Source organism: Engraulis encrasicolus, chromosome 11 (genome assembly GCF_034702125.1).
Source record: "Engraulis encrasicolus isolate BLACKSEA-1 chromosome 11, IST_EnEncr_1.0, whole genome shotgun sequence".
In the NCBI taxonomy this organism is placed as follows: domain Eukaryota; kingdom Metazoa; phylum Chordata; class Actinopteri; order Clupeiformes; family Engraulidae; genus Engraulis; species Engraulis encrasicolus.
In genome coordinates, this window is record NC_085867.1 from 39,588,983 (window position 1) to 39,603,659 (window position 14,677).

The 14,677-nt window shown below is 43.4% G+C and overlaps 1 protein-coding gene across 2 annotated transcripts in view; it reads right to left on the reverse strand.

The window, feature by feature from the left end:
• The window catches only part of rab27b (RAB27B, member RAS oncogene family), a 69,729-nt gene that overhangs the window by 42,104 nt on the left and 12,948 nt on the right, over positions 1-14,677 (reverse strand). The window contains exon 1 of one of the 2 annotated variants that reach the window (XM_063210584.1): positions 3,630-3,793. The exons of the other annotated variant lie outside the window; for it this stretch is intronic. The gene's annotated coding sequence lies outside the window, so the exon portion shown is untranslated. Of the gene's footprint in view, positions 1-3,629; positions 3,794-14,677 lie in introns of those variants that run through there. 2 annotated transcript variants of the gene reach the window in all.

A 14,677-nucleotide genomic window follows, 5' to 3' on the forward strand; every position in this document is an offset into this window, starting at 1 on the left:
GGGAAAACGCCGCTTATCAATTAATCGTAAGTCGATCAATAAGGCTATCAACTAATGATTAATGAATTAATCGATAATTTGCATCCCTAGTCCCCAACAATATGTGGGTGGGGCCCTGCCGTCTCAGTCCCACTTTATCCCCCATTTCAACAGCGCACAGGAATAAAACTGACTGATGAAAATCACAGAATTAAAATTAAATTACACACAATTAGAAATGTAGGGAACCCAAAAAGGGTAACAAAGGGTATCAATTGTTCATCATAATAGTGAACAGTAAACATACAGTAGTTCTCAACTGCCAATTAACACCACCACCACCCAACCATAATTCACAACATTGTAGGGTTTCCTTTTTTAGTGTACCTTATCTATGCAAATAAAATGACACGAACTACTCCTCAACAAAGATTTACAATACCTGCAAAAAAACACATAAAAATGAGGAACACTTCACTAACATGGCTGACCTCTCCTGCTCCTTCAAATTGCGTAATGTCTGCTAAACTGTTTACCATTTCACATCAAGACTGTTTCAGGTACTAACTTAATAAGTTGAACCTGTCTCATGTGATAACAGTTGGGTTTTTTTACATTCTGGGTCTAAACAACACAGAAAAATAAACCTGACATGTGGATAAAATAAAAACACCATTTCGGCAGGTGCATTTCAGTTCCCTAAAACGGATATTTTTAAAAAAAAAACAGAGTTTTAAGAGGAAATGTATAAAACTCAAGTTTACGTGTTAACAAGAGACCCAAACCAATGCATTGAAAAGAATATCCATATATGTGTAAACTGGGTCTCACTAGGATATGCAGAAGAGAAAAACTTCTCTCAGGTGGTTCAAAATCACGCAGATCACAACAGATTTAATGGATTGGGATAGAACGACGCAGGATTGGTCTGACACGTTTTAATTACGTGTCGTTGAAATGTAATTGTGTCAAACAACAGAAGAAGCCCTCCTGGCAAACGTTGTCCAGAGCCCTGCATCAATACCACCCCCTTCTTCGCAAATCTCATCTGACACGTGCGGTTGTAATGGGTTTCGTGACTTCACTATTGAGCAGCTTCAACCATACCAGACCTTTTGATAATTAAGTTTGTCTTGGCTATGCGCACTTAGGGCTTAACACACCTCGGCGGCTCTCAGTGACACATGGCCCTTTTATGCATGTGCGTTGGTGATTGGTTCTGAAATCTTTTGTTTTTTGGCGGTCAAATATTGTTTTCAAATCCTGACATGAAGGCAAATAGGCAACAAAATTACATTTTGTCTGTACAAAATACAGCTGTGACATTTAGACAGAATGTATAAACAAAACAAAAGAGAGAATTTTGGGGCAGTGTCAATTACGTTATAGGCTGTGGCGGCCTCCGTTATCCAATTAGGGCCCTCTCCTGGTTAGCCGCTGGCAGGGGAAGAATAGCTGTCACAAATCAATTTAGCCACGTCTCCCAGGTATTGCGAGGACAATGCACAAAATGCCAAGAATGAATGACTAATCACACAATGGCACAATCTTGAAATGGACACACACACACACACACACACACACACACACACACACACACACACACACACACACACACACACACACACACACACACACACACACACACACACACACACACACACACACACACACACACACACACACAATAGGCTGTCGCAATATTTACCATGGCACTACTAGCCTACTTGCTGATTGCAGGGCTGCTGACAGCTTTTGTTGGGCTGTCAAGGACAAAGCCATCTGAAAGGGCCCCCCATCCATTACATACAATGTAATGAGGACCCAATTTTGGGCCCCCTCTCTCCCTGGGCCCAGGACAACAGACCCCTATGTCCCCCCTATCGGCTTCCCTGGCTGATTGTATAATGAAGCATGATAACAAGTCAAAGGTTGTACAGTATTTCTGGCGTCAGGTAGATCATACTACGTAACCTGAATTAATCCTACATCTGTCATCATCACGTCACATGTATTTAAAATATACAGCAGCACGCCATTACACACATTCCAAACAAAGCCAACTTTACTCCTTTGAGCACCACTTGTAGCACACTGACAAAAGTTTACTTCCTATGCAATTGGACTACCTGTATGAAGAGTGTACATGTAAACTTACTTAACCCCTTTGCGGATTGTCCTCAATGACAAATGATCAAGTCTCAATCTGTTATTAAAAGCTCTTTGTAATGCCATCGCAATGTTGTTATTGATTCTTTGCATCACAAAGACTGGGCCGGTGGGCCCCATCTGCATTAAGAGGCTACGATAAACTGTGTCTGTCTGAAGACAAAAGCCATCCATCCTATTGAACATTGCTTTATGTCTTGTTGGAGTGGCACAAAATTGCTGTTTCCCATTAAGGACCACATGTAATGTATGCAAATGTTTTCAAAGCATACCACCGGTTAAGTCATTTCTGACCGAGAGAGGCTGTTTAGTTTCAATGAATGCGTAATGTGTGCAAGCATAATGAGGTAGATCAATTTAAAAATCACCACCAATGTAAAACCATATCTGAGAGGATTAGTAGGCTAATAATGGGCTTTTTTTATACAGTAGCAATAGAAACATTTTCAATTCATATCTATGCTCTAAATCGAGGTTAAAATGGGTAACAAACACAAGCTTCTTTCTGCCCGGCAGTAAGAGGGGGGAAAAAATCTCTGGAAGCAAGTCATGAAAACTTGTGGTGATGTCACATGATTTTATCCGTTTAAGGGCTAGAGAGAGAGCTAGAGGGCAAGAGAGAGAGAGCAAGGGAGAGAGAGACTGAGAGAGAGTGAGTGAGACAGAAAGAGAGAGAGCACAAGTTCTCTGCCTTGACCACACATAACGTTAGGCTGTTCATGGGGTTTTGTGAATATAGTGCCCGGATATAAACTCACTGTTAAAACCCAAGAAATGCTACCAAAGACCTCTGGGAGCAATCTGTTAGCTAGCTATTTACCATAATGGACATTCAGCCCTGGAATGAAATTATACATTCACGCTTTGGGATGCCAGTGGCAGGTACTGCATGTAAGTAGGATGCCACCCCGCTAAATCAATTCTGGAAGGTTGACGACTGCCTTCTCTCTATACCTTTCACACAATTCCGCAACCTGATCTCAAATATAGAATTAAGTAAAAAAAAAAAAAGAAAACACGAGGAGGAGGCGCTGCGAGGATCCAGATTTTTGACACAGGTGCTCAACAGTTTTTGTGGGTAATAAAACTCAAAAAATAAGAAAACGGAAGAATAGAATTTAGTCATCTCCTTAGGGTAGCAAACCAATGGTGGACTGCCTTCCTTGAGCAAAGTACCAGTACACACAAATCAGTGAATAGACTCCTACTTGTTCCTGAAGGCACAGTCACATGCAATGGCGGGGTCAGGCTGCTTTATCAGTCTTCACAACAAGTTACAGTAAAGAGAACACAAAATAGGAGGCAGATTGTTGCCAACTCCCGTCAGACTACTCTTGATTACAGTCGTGTGATTGGCTGTCTGATCTTCTCATCCTTTTAAGCCAAAAACACACCTCCTCCTCCCCCTCAACATCATTTACCTATTTATCAAGCCATTTCTGAATGTAAACAAACACACAAACCAGAAAGTCAGTCCTTACCGGGTGTTTTTTCTCGTATTCCTGCCTTCTTTTTTCCTCTCTCTCTCTCTTTCTCTCTCTCTCTCTCTCTCTCTCTCTTTCTCCCCTCTGTTTCAAAAGTCCTTGCGACTCAGTGGGAGCTTACCCTACGCCCAGCAAGCCAACTAACACATAGCTCCCTCCATTCAGGCCACACCCCACAGCACAGCAGAGCAGAGCAGAGCAGAGCAGAGCAGAGCAGACCCGTGGGCCACACCAAACCCCATGCAGGTCAGCCCTCAGCCAGCCCAGCCCTCTACTCACAGGAGCAACACAGCTTAGGCTCCCTCTTTCCCCATGTATAGAGAGAGAGCGACAGAAAGAGAGAGAGGAAGTATTTGTGTGCGTGCGTGCGTGCGTGCGTGCGTGCGTGCGTGCGTGCGTGTGTGTGTGTGTGTGTGTGTGTGTGTGTGTGTGTGTGTGTGTGTGTGTGTGCGTCTGAGAGAGAGAGAGAGAGAGAGAGAGAGAGAGAGAGAGAGAGAGAGAGACTTTAATTTGTTTGCACTGCATGTGTTTGTGAGAGAGATAAAGAACAGAGAGACAGAGAGAAAAAATTGAAAGAGGGAGAAGTGGAAAGAGGGAGCACAAGAGAGAGAGAAAGAGGGAGAGATAGGAGCAAGAAACAGGGAGGCAAACTTCAGTGTGTGTGAGTATGCACATGCCCACAGTAAGGGAGGGAACAGAGACGTTTTTTACCAATAGGCAGACTAGGAAATTGCTTAGGGCTCCATCAAAACGGTCCACTACGTAGGAGCCCCCAACAGTCAGCCTCACCATGGTAAATCCCAGTAAAAATCTTTCAATTGGGCCCCTTGTCTACATGTCGCCTAGGGCCCCAAATGGGTAGAACCGCCACTGGGAGGGAAGGAAGGACACTAAGAAGTGTTTGCGCTACGGTTCAATACCTTCACAGTGTTTTTTCCCCTCCCTCCACACTTCCTGCAGGAGGCTTTGGCACTCGCATGGGCCGATACTAATGATTTTGGCCGAGCTCCTTCTGGCCGGGATACTGCCGTTGCCCCGAGAAACGCAACACACAACACCAGCCATGCGTGTTATGGCACTGCACCACTCACCTCACCTCATCTCATCTCATCTCTTCGTCTCGTCTCCTCCCCGCAAGGGCACGGCACACAACAGCACGCTCGCCCTGCCCAAACCGTTCACTCATAAGTGAACTACACTACATAGGGTGTGAGATCATCGTGACACTGATTGCTGTGTGACAATGAATGTTACCTTTGTGGGTTTGTTTTAGTTCACGTTGTTTCTAGGCTGAAATTTTTAAACAGTGTGCACTTCACCACTAGGAGCTTAAAACAACTTGAATTCCAGATAATATCTGACAAACTGATATCAGGAAATGATTCTCAAATTGATGGTCAATTGTCTCACAAACTTCACTATGTTTGCTGAAACGCCAGCGTAGGTTTTCAGATCACCATTAGCAGTAAAAGAATATTTAAATAGGTTGGGTCACAACCTCAAGGGGCTAAAACGTAAAACCTCAACGTAACCTCAATGTAAAAGCTGTGGTACAGTCCTGAAGCACTTGAAATGCTTCTTTATAATAATGTAGGCCACTTTAAAACATATGGATTACTTCTTTTTTTGTTTTTAACCACACTAGGCTTTTTTTACATTTAGACATTTGTTTCATATCTTCACTTACAGTATTTCATATATTTGTTTATTTCATATTTTCTAAAGTGAACGTTTCAGGTTTCGAATACAGACAGTGTGAATGATGTGGAATGACAGTGATGTAGTATGATAATGAATCTGCTGTCTGAATAAAATTGAACCTGTCACAGGGAAAAGCCCACTGAGGCTAGATTCTATCACTTTGCCTGTCTTTCTCTATCTTTCTTTCTTTCTTTCTTTCTTTCTTTCTTTCTTTCTAGAAAAGTAGTAGAACACTGTTTTAACTGGATGCGATTGGTTCCTTTTCCTCTCTAACCATGACCCCATAACCTGTTCTTAATTCCAGTCCCTCATTACCTGGTTAGCCTGCTTCACTTTTGTGCAAAGTTAGTCTTGAAAGGCATACGTGTAGCGAAGCCAAGCTATGCTAAAAGCAGGAGCAGACATCTATCTGAAGTTCTCCATGAGAGACAACTTTCCAACCTGTAAGGCGACAGAGACACGGTACCACTGCTAGTCTGGAAGAGCAGAGCAACAGACATCCCTGTCCTGTATGGCAGGAATGGAGCCCCTATGGTCATAAGAAATAATGAGGGGGGACGCTGTGATGCAGTGGGCTAAGCCCCCCACATTTGGGCTTGCATGCCCACGAGGACCCCATTTCGTGTCCGGCCTGGGTCATTTCCCAGCCCTGCCCCATCTCTCTCTCACAATCGTTTCCTGTCTACTCTCATACTGTCCTGTAATAATAAAGGCCAAAAAGCCCCAAAAAATACTTTAAAAAAAGAGCAAATAATGAGGATGGGAAATAATGGGAAGCGATATGAGAGATGAGCTGGGCACTTGTAGCCTGACACAATAGCTAGGCCATGCCAGAGACAGACACACAGACCAAACACCCCAAGAGATTCTGTGTCTCTCAGCTTCGATCGATAAAAACCCACAATAAAGATGGCACAAAAGGAGATGGGGGCAAAAATTACACAAATCCAATACTGCAGACCCAAATGTCAGAGACATAGGCCTATGGGAGGCTGCTGGTGCAGCTTCTTCCCGTAAAAGACGGAAACAAAGTTTACAGACAGATCGTGAGATGGCAAGTCTCTCAGCTCCCTCTAAAGAGTCTGGAATATATGTGTTGTTATCAAGAGCCAGTAAGTGAAATGTCACGGGGAGGGGCACAAGAGGCAGTTGAGGCATCGACACACCACCAGTTGTATGTCAACTGTCTCTTTCAGGGTGCCCCCTGTGGTACTAAAATGGTTATTGCTGGTCTCAATTTAGGAGTTCAGCAGTTTCATCTATCTAATAATTCAAGAAAGTTCTGTCGGTGTCTCTGTGACCTGCGCAACTCCTGCAGCACAGCACCAAAAGATCTGAAACTTGGAAGGTGACTTGGCAGTGGTACAGCGGATTGCAGCGCAAAGTTTAAGGACATAAAATAGTGAAGATATGAACATTTTCATGGAATCAGCAGTGCACCCAACATTGAAGTCGCTGGTAGGAACCTTACCTTACCTTACCTTACCTTACCTTAAATACCGAAGATTTTAATCAAACAAATTCATTGGCTTTTGCTGTTCTGCTCAATAACTAGGCCTACACTTACAAAAGCCAACATTCCTTTTTCAAGTCGGCTGCGTCACAAACAAACACCTGACCCGCCACACAAGAACTCCATGTAGGCTATTTAAAACTGATGTCATTCGTAAACCGTCTCTCTCCCTCTCCCTCCATTCGCGGACAGTCTACCCACCAATTTCAAATTTCGAGTTCAAATGCGCTAAACGAGGTGCATCTTTCCAACAAGGGGCGTTTTAAAACGAGAGGGTCACAATCAGAAAGCAATAGCCTACTATGGCCGAAAAAAGCATTGACTGCGGATTTAGAATCAGTCGCGAGTAGGGCTGGCCAAAATATAATGTCATATGTCATCACAAGTCTAACGCGAGTCCCTTTCGAGATTTTTGATAGCGAGTCTAATGTCTCTGAAATTTAGACCTAGCAATGAAGAGTAGATGCACGCGTGACCCCACGCATGAGAGAGAGAGAGAGAGAGAGAGAGACAGAGACAGAGAAACAGACAGAGAAACAGACAGAGAAACAGACCAGCAGACAGACAGGTTATGCCCTCAAAATGAGTTTGAATGAGTATGAATTCAACTCTGAAACATATTTGTGCCTAATGGTTAGCCAAGAGATTTGCAACAATTATTTTATGTAGGTCTATGAGAAAAAATATATCTATCTATCTATCTGGTAGAAAATTACAGCTTACATGAAAAAAAACACAACACGCGCAAATAGGCCCAATGGGCTCTGCACTAGTCATCTTAAAGAAAAGGGATTAGGGTTTGACTAATGACACACACACGCAGAGAAGAACACCTTAACCCACTGAAACCTAGAAAGCATTACCACTTTTCCACCACTACAACGGGGAGGGTTCTGGCACAATTCTACCACTGAGTCCAGGAGAGTGGATAAGTCCTGTTTCTCTGATGCACCAGCCATTCATTTCTTGGCCACTAAAATACAATGTGTAAGAGGTTGGTACCATGCCTCGTGACAATGTGTTGGAACATAGACATACGGTAGGCTACTCTCAGGCTTGTTTTTCCAGGTGTTCTACTTTATTGTTTGTGTAAATGGATCATCCAGCACGCACCACATATTATAAATACCTCGGTCTAATTATAGACCACAAATTGTCATGGGACAGTTGTGCAGATGCAATCTATAAAAAGGGTCAACAACGTTTGTATTTCCTAAGGAAACTTAACTTTTTTAATGTTGACAACACCATTTTGACCTTATTTTACAAGTCTTTTATTGAAAGTGTTCTCTCCTATGGTGTGGTATGCTGGTATGGTCACTCTAAAGTGACGCACAAAAGGAAACTGGGTAAAATTGTTAAAACATGTGGGAAAATAATGGGGCGTCAGCAAAATGAGCTTCATAAACTTTATTTAGATAGATTAACAAAGAAAGCGGATAAAGTTTGTACTGACACTACCCACCCCCTCTCAGTTAAGTTCCAAACACTTCCTTCAGGACGCAGGTATAGATACCCCAATATTAGAGCAAAGAACTCCTTCATCCCCGTGGCAATTAACGAATTGAACAAGATGTGGGAGATACATTCATGACATTATGGACTTTCATATTGTGTTAATGGATGCATTTGACCAGTGGTCTGTATTTATTACGTATTTATTTACATAGTAACTATATGTTTAGCTATTTATTGAGTGTATTTGTTGTACTGTATGTGTTTTTTTATTGTAGGCCTATATGTTTTTATGCCATTCATTCTGCTGTGCTGTAAATCAAATTGCCTTTTAAAGGACATTAAAGCTTTCAAGTCAAGTCAAGTCAAGTCACATATTCATTTGCGCTCTCTGAATCCACTGATTCACAAATGACATCTTCACAAACACACAGCCCTTTAACCAGGTATAGGAATCCCTGTAGATCCTCTGGGAGTTTTGGAGGTAAAAGGGGGTGAGTTGGAATAAGTACGAGATTGTATGTAAAGATTGTCATTCATCCAGATCATGTTATCATGCCTTGCAGTGATTCCAATCATGTGGACTGGAGAAGGGTGTTTGGTCTATAACTTCCAGTTTCCCGCAAACATTGACCAGAAACTGATGGAGCTCCCCCACTACGGAAGGAAAAGGTCTTTCCAGCTCCAACCTCCATGTACTAGGCTATCAACATTGAAACATTGCTTTCTTTAATAAATCAAGTCTTTTACTGAAGAAGTCATTTCCAAATCCTCCTGCCTTTCCTACCTATCACAGACAACCTTTGCGCCTTACACATGGACTTGATTAGAACAAGGGGCTCCATTATTGATGAGACAGATCTTCAGGACTTGGAGCTCTGGGCACACGTCATGTCCTACAAACACAACAAAAATTTCACATGTTCTGTGGTGCAGTAGTAGCACATCACACTAACACACCCGTAAGTTAACATGCGAGCAGGGATCCCATGGGACCCGGGTTCGAATAAGGCCAGAGGTCATTTCTCCAATCAATTCCCCATATCTCTCTCACCACTCATTTCCTATTACCATCTTCAAGATCATAAAGGTTGGAGCAGGCTTCACCCCCCAAAAAATTATCTTCTTTTTTCTCCTTCTCTAATTTTTCAGTTTTTCACTATCACCATCTTCGACCGTCCCATCACAATAAAGTCCAAAATCTGTTTATCTGCGGTGGACACTCAGGAGGTGCAGTCTACTTTTCGCCACAGTAAAAAAAAAAAAGTGGCTGGCCGAGTGCTTTATGATGAGGAAGATGGAGTGAAAGCTACAGTACGGTATGAGGAAACAGGAAAAAGAAAATCAGAACAGGACTTGTTTGATGGCTTGTAAAAAAAGATTTGAATCAGTCTGCCCTGTACAGTGACATAGAAAAAAACGAGACAACAAGAGTGGGAGCAGTGTTTCCCATGTAATACAGAGGCAAGCAGAACACAGAACAAAAGCAGAGCAAAACAAATTGATCAACAGCCATACATACTAGATAGATAGATAGATAGATAGATAGATAGATAGATAGATAGATAGATAGATAGATAGATAGATAGATAGATAGATAGATAGATAGATAGATAGATAGATAGATAGATAGATAGATAGATAGTTTATTTGTCCTTTCGGAAAATTGTTCTGTGCCATTTTCAGTGCATCTGATACAATTACAAAGACATTACAATAAACAAGAACACAATAGACAAACACCCCCCCTCCCTCTATAGGACAAGACAGGTTGACAAAAAATCCAACTTAAACTACACTACACTACTATACTACATGCCAATGGGTTACATGAATCCCATTTGAACTGGCCCAATATTTTTCGCCATATTGCACCACATCATGCGAATTGATCTGTGGGGAATACTGGGGAGGGTAAAGAAAGAAAGAAAGAAAGAAAGAAAGAAAGAAAGGAAGGAAGAAAGGAAGGAAGAAAGAAAGAAAGACGAAAGTCAAAAGAGACAAAAAAGATAGACAGTGGGCGGAGGAAGGACAGACAGACAGAGAGAGGCAGGGAGAGAGGGTGGTAGACTCAGTATGTGGGTCTATGGGCAAAAAAAAAAAACAAGGCAGCAAAAAGTCACGCAGTCTGAATTAAGGTGAAAGCTCAGCGAGAGGCGGTAGGGAGGGAGGGCGGCATGCAGGGAATGCGGTTTTCTACTTAAGAGGAGGAGGACTGCCGTACGTACCTCAGACCAGCTACTATTCCCGGAGAACACACCTCACTGTTTACTCCCTTCTCCTCAGCTAATTGAGGAGGAGCAGCGTGATTTTTCGCCATCACAAAGGGCTGCCACTGTGTGTCGTGGTGTGTGTGTGTGTGTGTGTGTGTGTGTGTGTGTGTGTGTGTGTGTGCGCGCATGTGTGTGTGTGTGTGTGTGTGTGTGTGTGTGTGTGTGTGTGTGTGTGTGTGTGTGTGTGTGTGTGTGTGTGTGTGTGTGCTTGTGGTATGTGCGTGTTGTGGGCTGTTATTATATCATTGGCAAAAAAGAGTGTTTTCCAGAGGAGAACAAGCGGTGTTACTGATAGTTCTAAGCTGCAATTTCCCGATAAGGAGTGGTGAGGCCTGCTTCTGCATAATTTATAACACTTTTCCCACATCTAGCATCTAGCCAGGAATGGCAATAAACACAGCCTTACATTTCAAATGTACAACCTTTTTGAGTTCACCCTGAAAATGCTATTTCACAACTGTTTTTGTGCAAATATAAAATATCAACGTCTGAATAGAGACTAACAAAGTCCATGTCACATATTCTTTAATACGCAGTAATATTGTACAGTAAAAACTACGTAATTAAAAAAAAAAAAACATACATGCTGTGCGTATTAGAAATGCATAAGAATTCAACTTACAGGTATGAGAAAAGTTTATCTATGCAATACAAAATACTGTATGACATAATGTAGTTCAATACCGTTTAGGAAACTTGTCAAGTCAACACTTTCCAAAAATAATCAGCACTGTCGCACTGTAGTATTCATTCAGGGGACCATACCCTGGAAACTGATACACTACTGTTTACCCAGTGCAGAAGCAATATACTGTAGTGACAACAGAGACGCATCTGCGTAACGGCATAGGAATACACAATTTAAGCTAATACTACTACAAGCTGCCAGCCCACACAGACGCAGAGACGTCATCACAGCCGTAGGCGAAGATGAAAAATGAAAGCTCATGAAATATTTCTGTGAATGGTTCGCTACTCATGAGCCGGGGGATATGTGAGGAAGATGAGAGAGGCAGTCGATGAGAGAGAGAGAGAGAGAGAGAGAGAGAGAGAGAGAGAGAGATAGATAGATAAAGAGAGAGAGGGGCAGATGAGAGAAGAGGGGTGGAGGGAAGGTAAGGGGGAGGTGGCGGGGGGCTGGAGATATGAGAGAGAGACAGTCTGATGAGAGAGAGACAGTCTGATGAGAGAGAGAGACAGTCTGATGAGAGAGAGACAGGCTGATGAGAGAGAGAGACAGTCTGATGAGAGAGAGACAGTCTGATGAGAGAGAGACAGTCTGATGAGAGAGAGACAGTCTGGTGAGAGAGAGAGAGACAGGCTGATGAGAGAGAGACAGGCTGATGAGAGAGAGACAGTCTGGTGAGAGAGAGACAGTCTGATGAGAGAGAGACAGGCTGATGAGAGAGAGAGACAGTCTGATGAGAGAGAGACAGTCTGATGAGAGAGAGAGACAGTCTGATGAGAGAGAGAGACAGGCTGATGAGAGACAGTCTGATGAGAGAGAGACAGTCTGATGAGAGAGAGAGACAGTCTGATGAGAGAGAGACAGGCTGATGAGAGAGAGAGACAGTCTGATGAGAGAGAGAGACAGTCTGATGAGAGAGAGACAGTCTGATGAGAGAGAGACAGTCTGATGAGAGAGAGACAGTCTGATGAGAGAGAGACAGTCTGATGAGAGAGAGAGACAGTCTGATGAGAGAGAGAGAGGCTGATGAGAGAGAGACAGTCTGATGAGAGAGAGAGAGGCTGATGAGAGAGAGAGACAGTCTGATGAGAGAGAGAGAGGCTGATGAGATGGGGTAAGGGGGGAGGGGATACATGTATGTGAAGAAGATGAGAGAGACAAGCTGATGAGAGAGGAGGTGTTGGGGGCGGAGGAGGTGGGAGTGGGAGGGGGCCCAGGGCAATATTTCTCAAATTAAAAAATGCATGAGCTCCCTTCTACTTTCGGAAGTGGATGCCACAATGGAATCAAGAGGGCCCACCACAACTCTCTCTCTCTCTCTCTCTCTCTCTCTCTCTCTCTCTCTCTCTCTCTCTCTCTCTCTCTCTCTCCCCTGACTCTTGAGTACATCCAGGCGTGAGATAAGCACAGGAGAGAGATAATAATAACCTGGAGAGGTGATGGAGCTGGTGTGAAATCTAAAGGCACAAAGAAAGAGAGCGAGAGAGAGAGAGAGAGAGAGAGAGAGAGAGAGAGAGAGAGAGAGAGAGAGAGAGAGAGAGAGAGAGAGAGAGAAAAGAGAAAAGAGAGAGAGAGAGAGAGAGAGAGAGAAAGAAAGAGAAGAAGAGAGAAAGATAGAGGGGGAGAGAGAAAGAGAGAGAAAGAAAGAGAGAGAGAAAGAGAGAAGAGAGAGAGAAAGAGAGAGAGAGAGAGAGAGAGTGAGAGAGAGAGAGAGAGAGAGACAGAGAGAGAGAGAGAGGGCGAGAGAGGAAGTTTTAGTCCCAGGAAAGACCTGAAGGAAGACAACAGAACAGAACCGAACAGAACAGAGCAGTGGACAGAACAGGGAGGGAAAACCATAGCAGGAAGCTGGGAGATGACAGAGCAATAGGTTGAGGCCAACAACCCGCCATGCATGTCTCTGCTGCTGCTGCTGTTGCCTCGATGCATGGTTCGACTCGCAGCAAATGACATTCTATTTAATTAGCATCGGGTAATGGGTTGGTATAGCAACATAACCGCCGTTACCATGGTAACGTACACTCTACAGTGTTCAGTGTAAACGTTTTGACGACGTGGAATGTGTGGTGCATGCATGGCCAAACAGTAGAGTCACACTGGTGAGACCGCCAGAACAAGTGACATCTTATCTGTAAAAAATGGCATGATTGGCATGACTCTGTGGCCTTCCATTGTTGATGCATGTATCTGCATTGTCTTGCTGTAATAAGAAATAGCTGTAATTTACTAGAAACATGCAGCACAATGGCATGTGAAGGTCTGTGTGTGTGTGTGTGTGTGTGTGTGTGTGTGTGTGTGTGTGTGTGTGTGTGTGTGTGTGTGTGTGTGTGTGTGTGTGTGTGTGTGTGTGTGTGTGTGTGTGTGTGCGTGCGTGCGTGTGTGTGTGTGCGTGTGTGTGTGTGTGTGTGCGTGTGCGTGTGTGTGTGCATGTGCATGTGTCCGTCCTTGTACCGTATGTGTTTGCAAAAAATGTGCCCAAAAGTCTACCTTTTTTGCTGGTAATGACATTGCATTGCATTATTATTAGTGTGCTTGATGTCACACATGTTGCTGCTGCTTCATACCTGCTACTTGAATGACTGTACTGAAAAACTAGCTACCAACTAGTTGTATATAAACTGCACATTACAAATTGCTTACTTTATATTTATTATAATTTCACAATGCTACTATCACTGTGTCAGAATCGTCACAATAGGACATAACTGGAATGCACAACACTACCTGTTTTTAATGTATGTTTTATGTATGTCTGCTGTTGCCCAGTCTTGCACTTTATTTGTCTGTATGTCTGTGTAGTTACTCTAGGTTTAATGTATGTACATGCATACAGTCTATGTCTAATTGTCTATGTCCACACCTAGAGTCTATGTCTATGTCTGCACGGGAAAGTAAGAAACGTAATATCAATTCTTTGTATGACCAGCGCATGTAAAGAAATTGACAATAAAACCGACTGCACTTGACTCTGTGTGTTACATGAACGACATGGACAGAGCCATGCAGAGATGAGCAGTAGATTCGCCTGCCACCCCCAATAACCACCAGAGAAGCCTTGACAGCAGGGGTCGATATTTGAGCAATGAAAAAATGCTGAGGTATTGATAAGTCATTCTCAGCTTCATCATCTCTCATCTCTCCACCATCTCCCACTTAGTTCTTTCCCTCCTCCTCCCTCCTCCACTCTCTCTCTCTCTCTCTCTCATTCCTCCTTTCCCTCCACGCTTCCAATGTATCTCTCCACTCGTCTACGTCTCCTCAGTCACCAGGCAACTGCTTCCCTGCGCAGAATGATTCTGGGCTTGGTGTCTTCACTCCGTGTAGTACTACAGGCCCATCGACAGAGGGGGGGACAAGCGGGTCGGTTGTCTCAGGCCCAGGGGGCGGGAGGGGCCCCAAAACATGTTTGCATTGG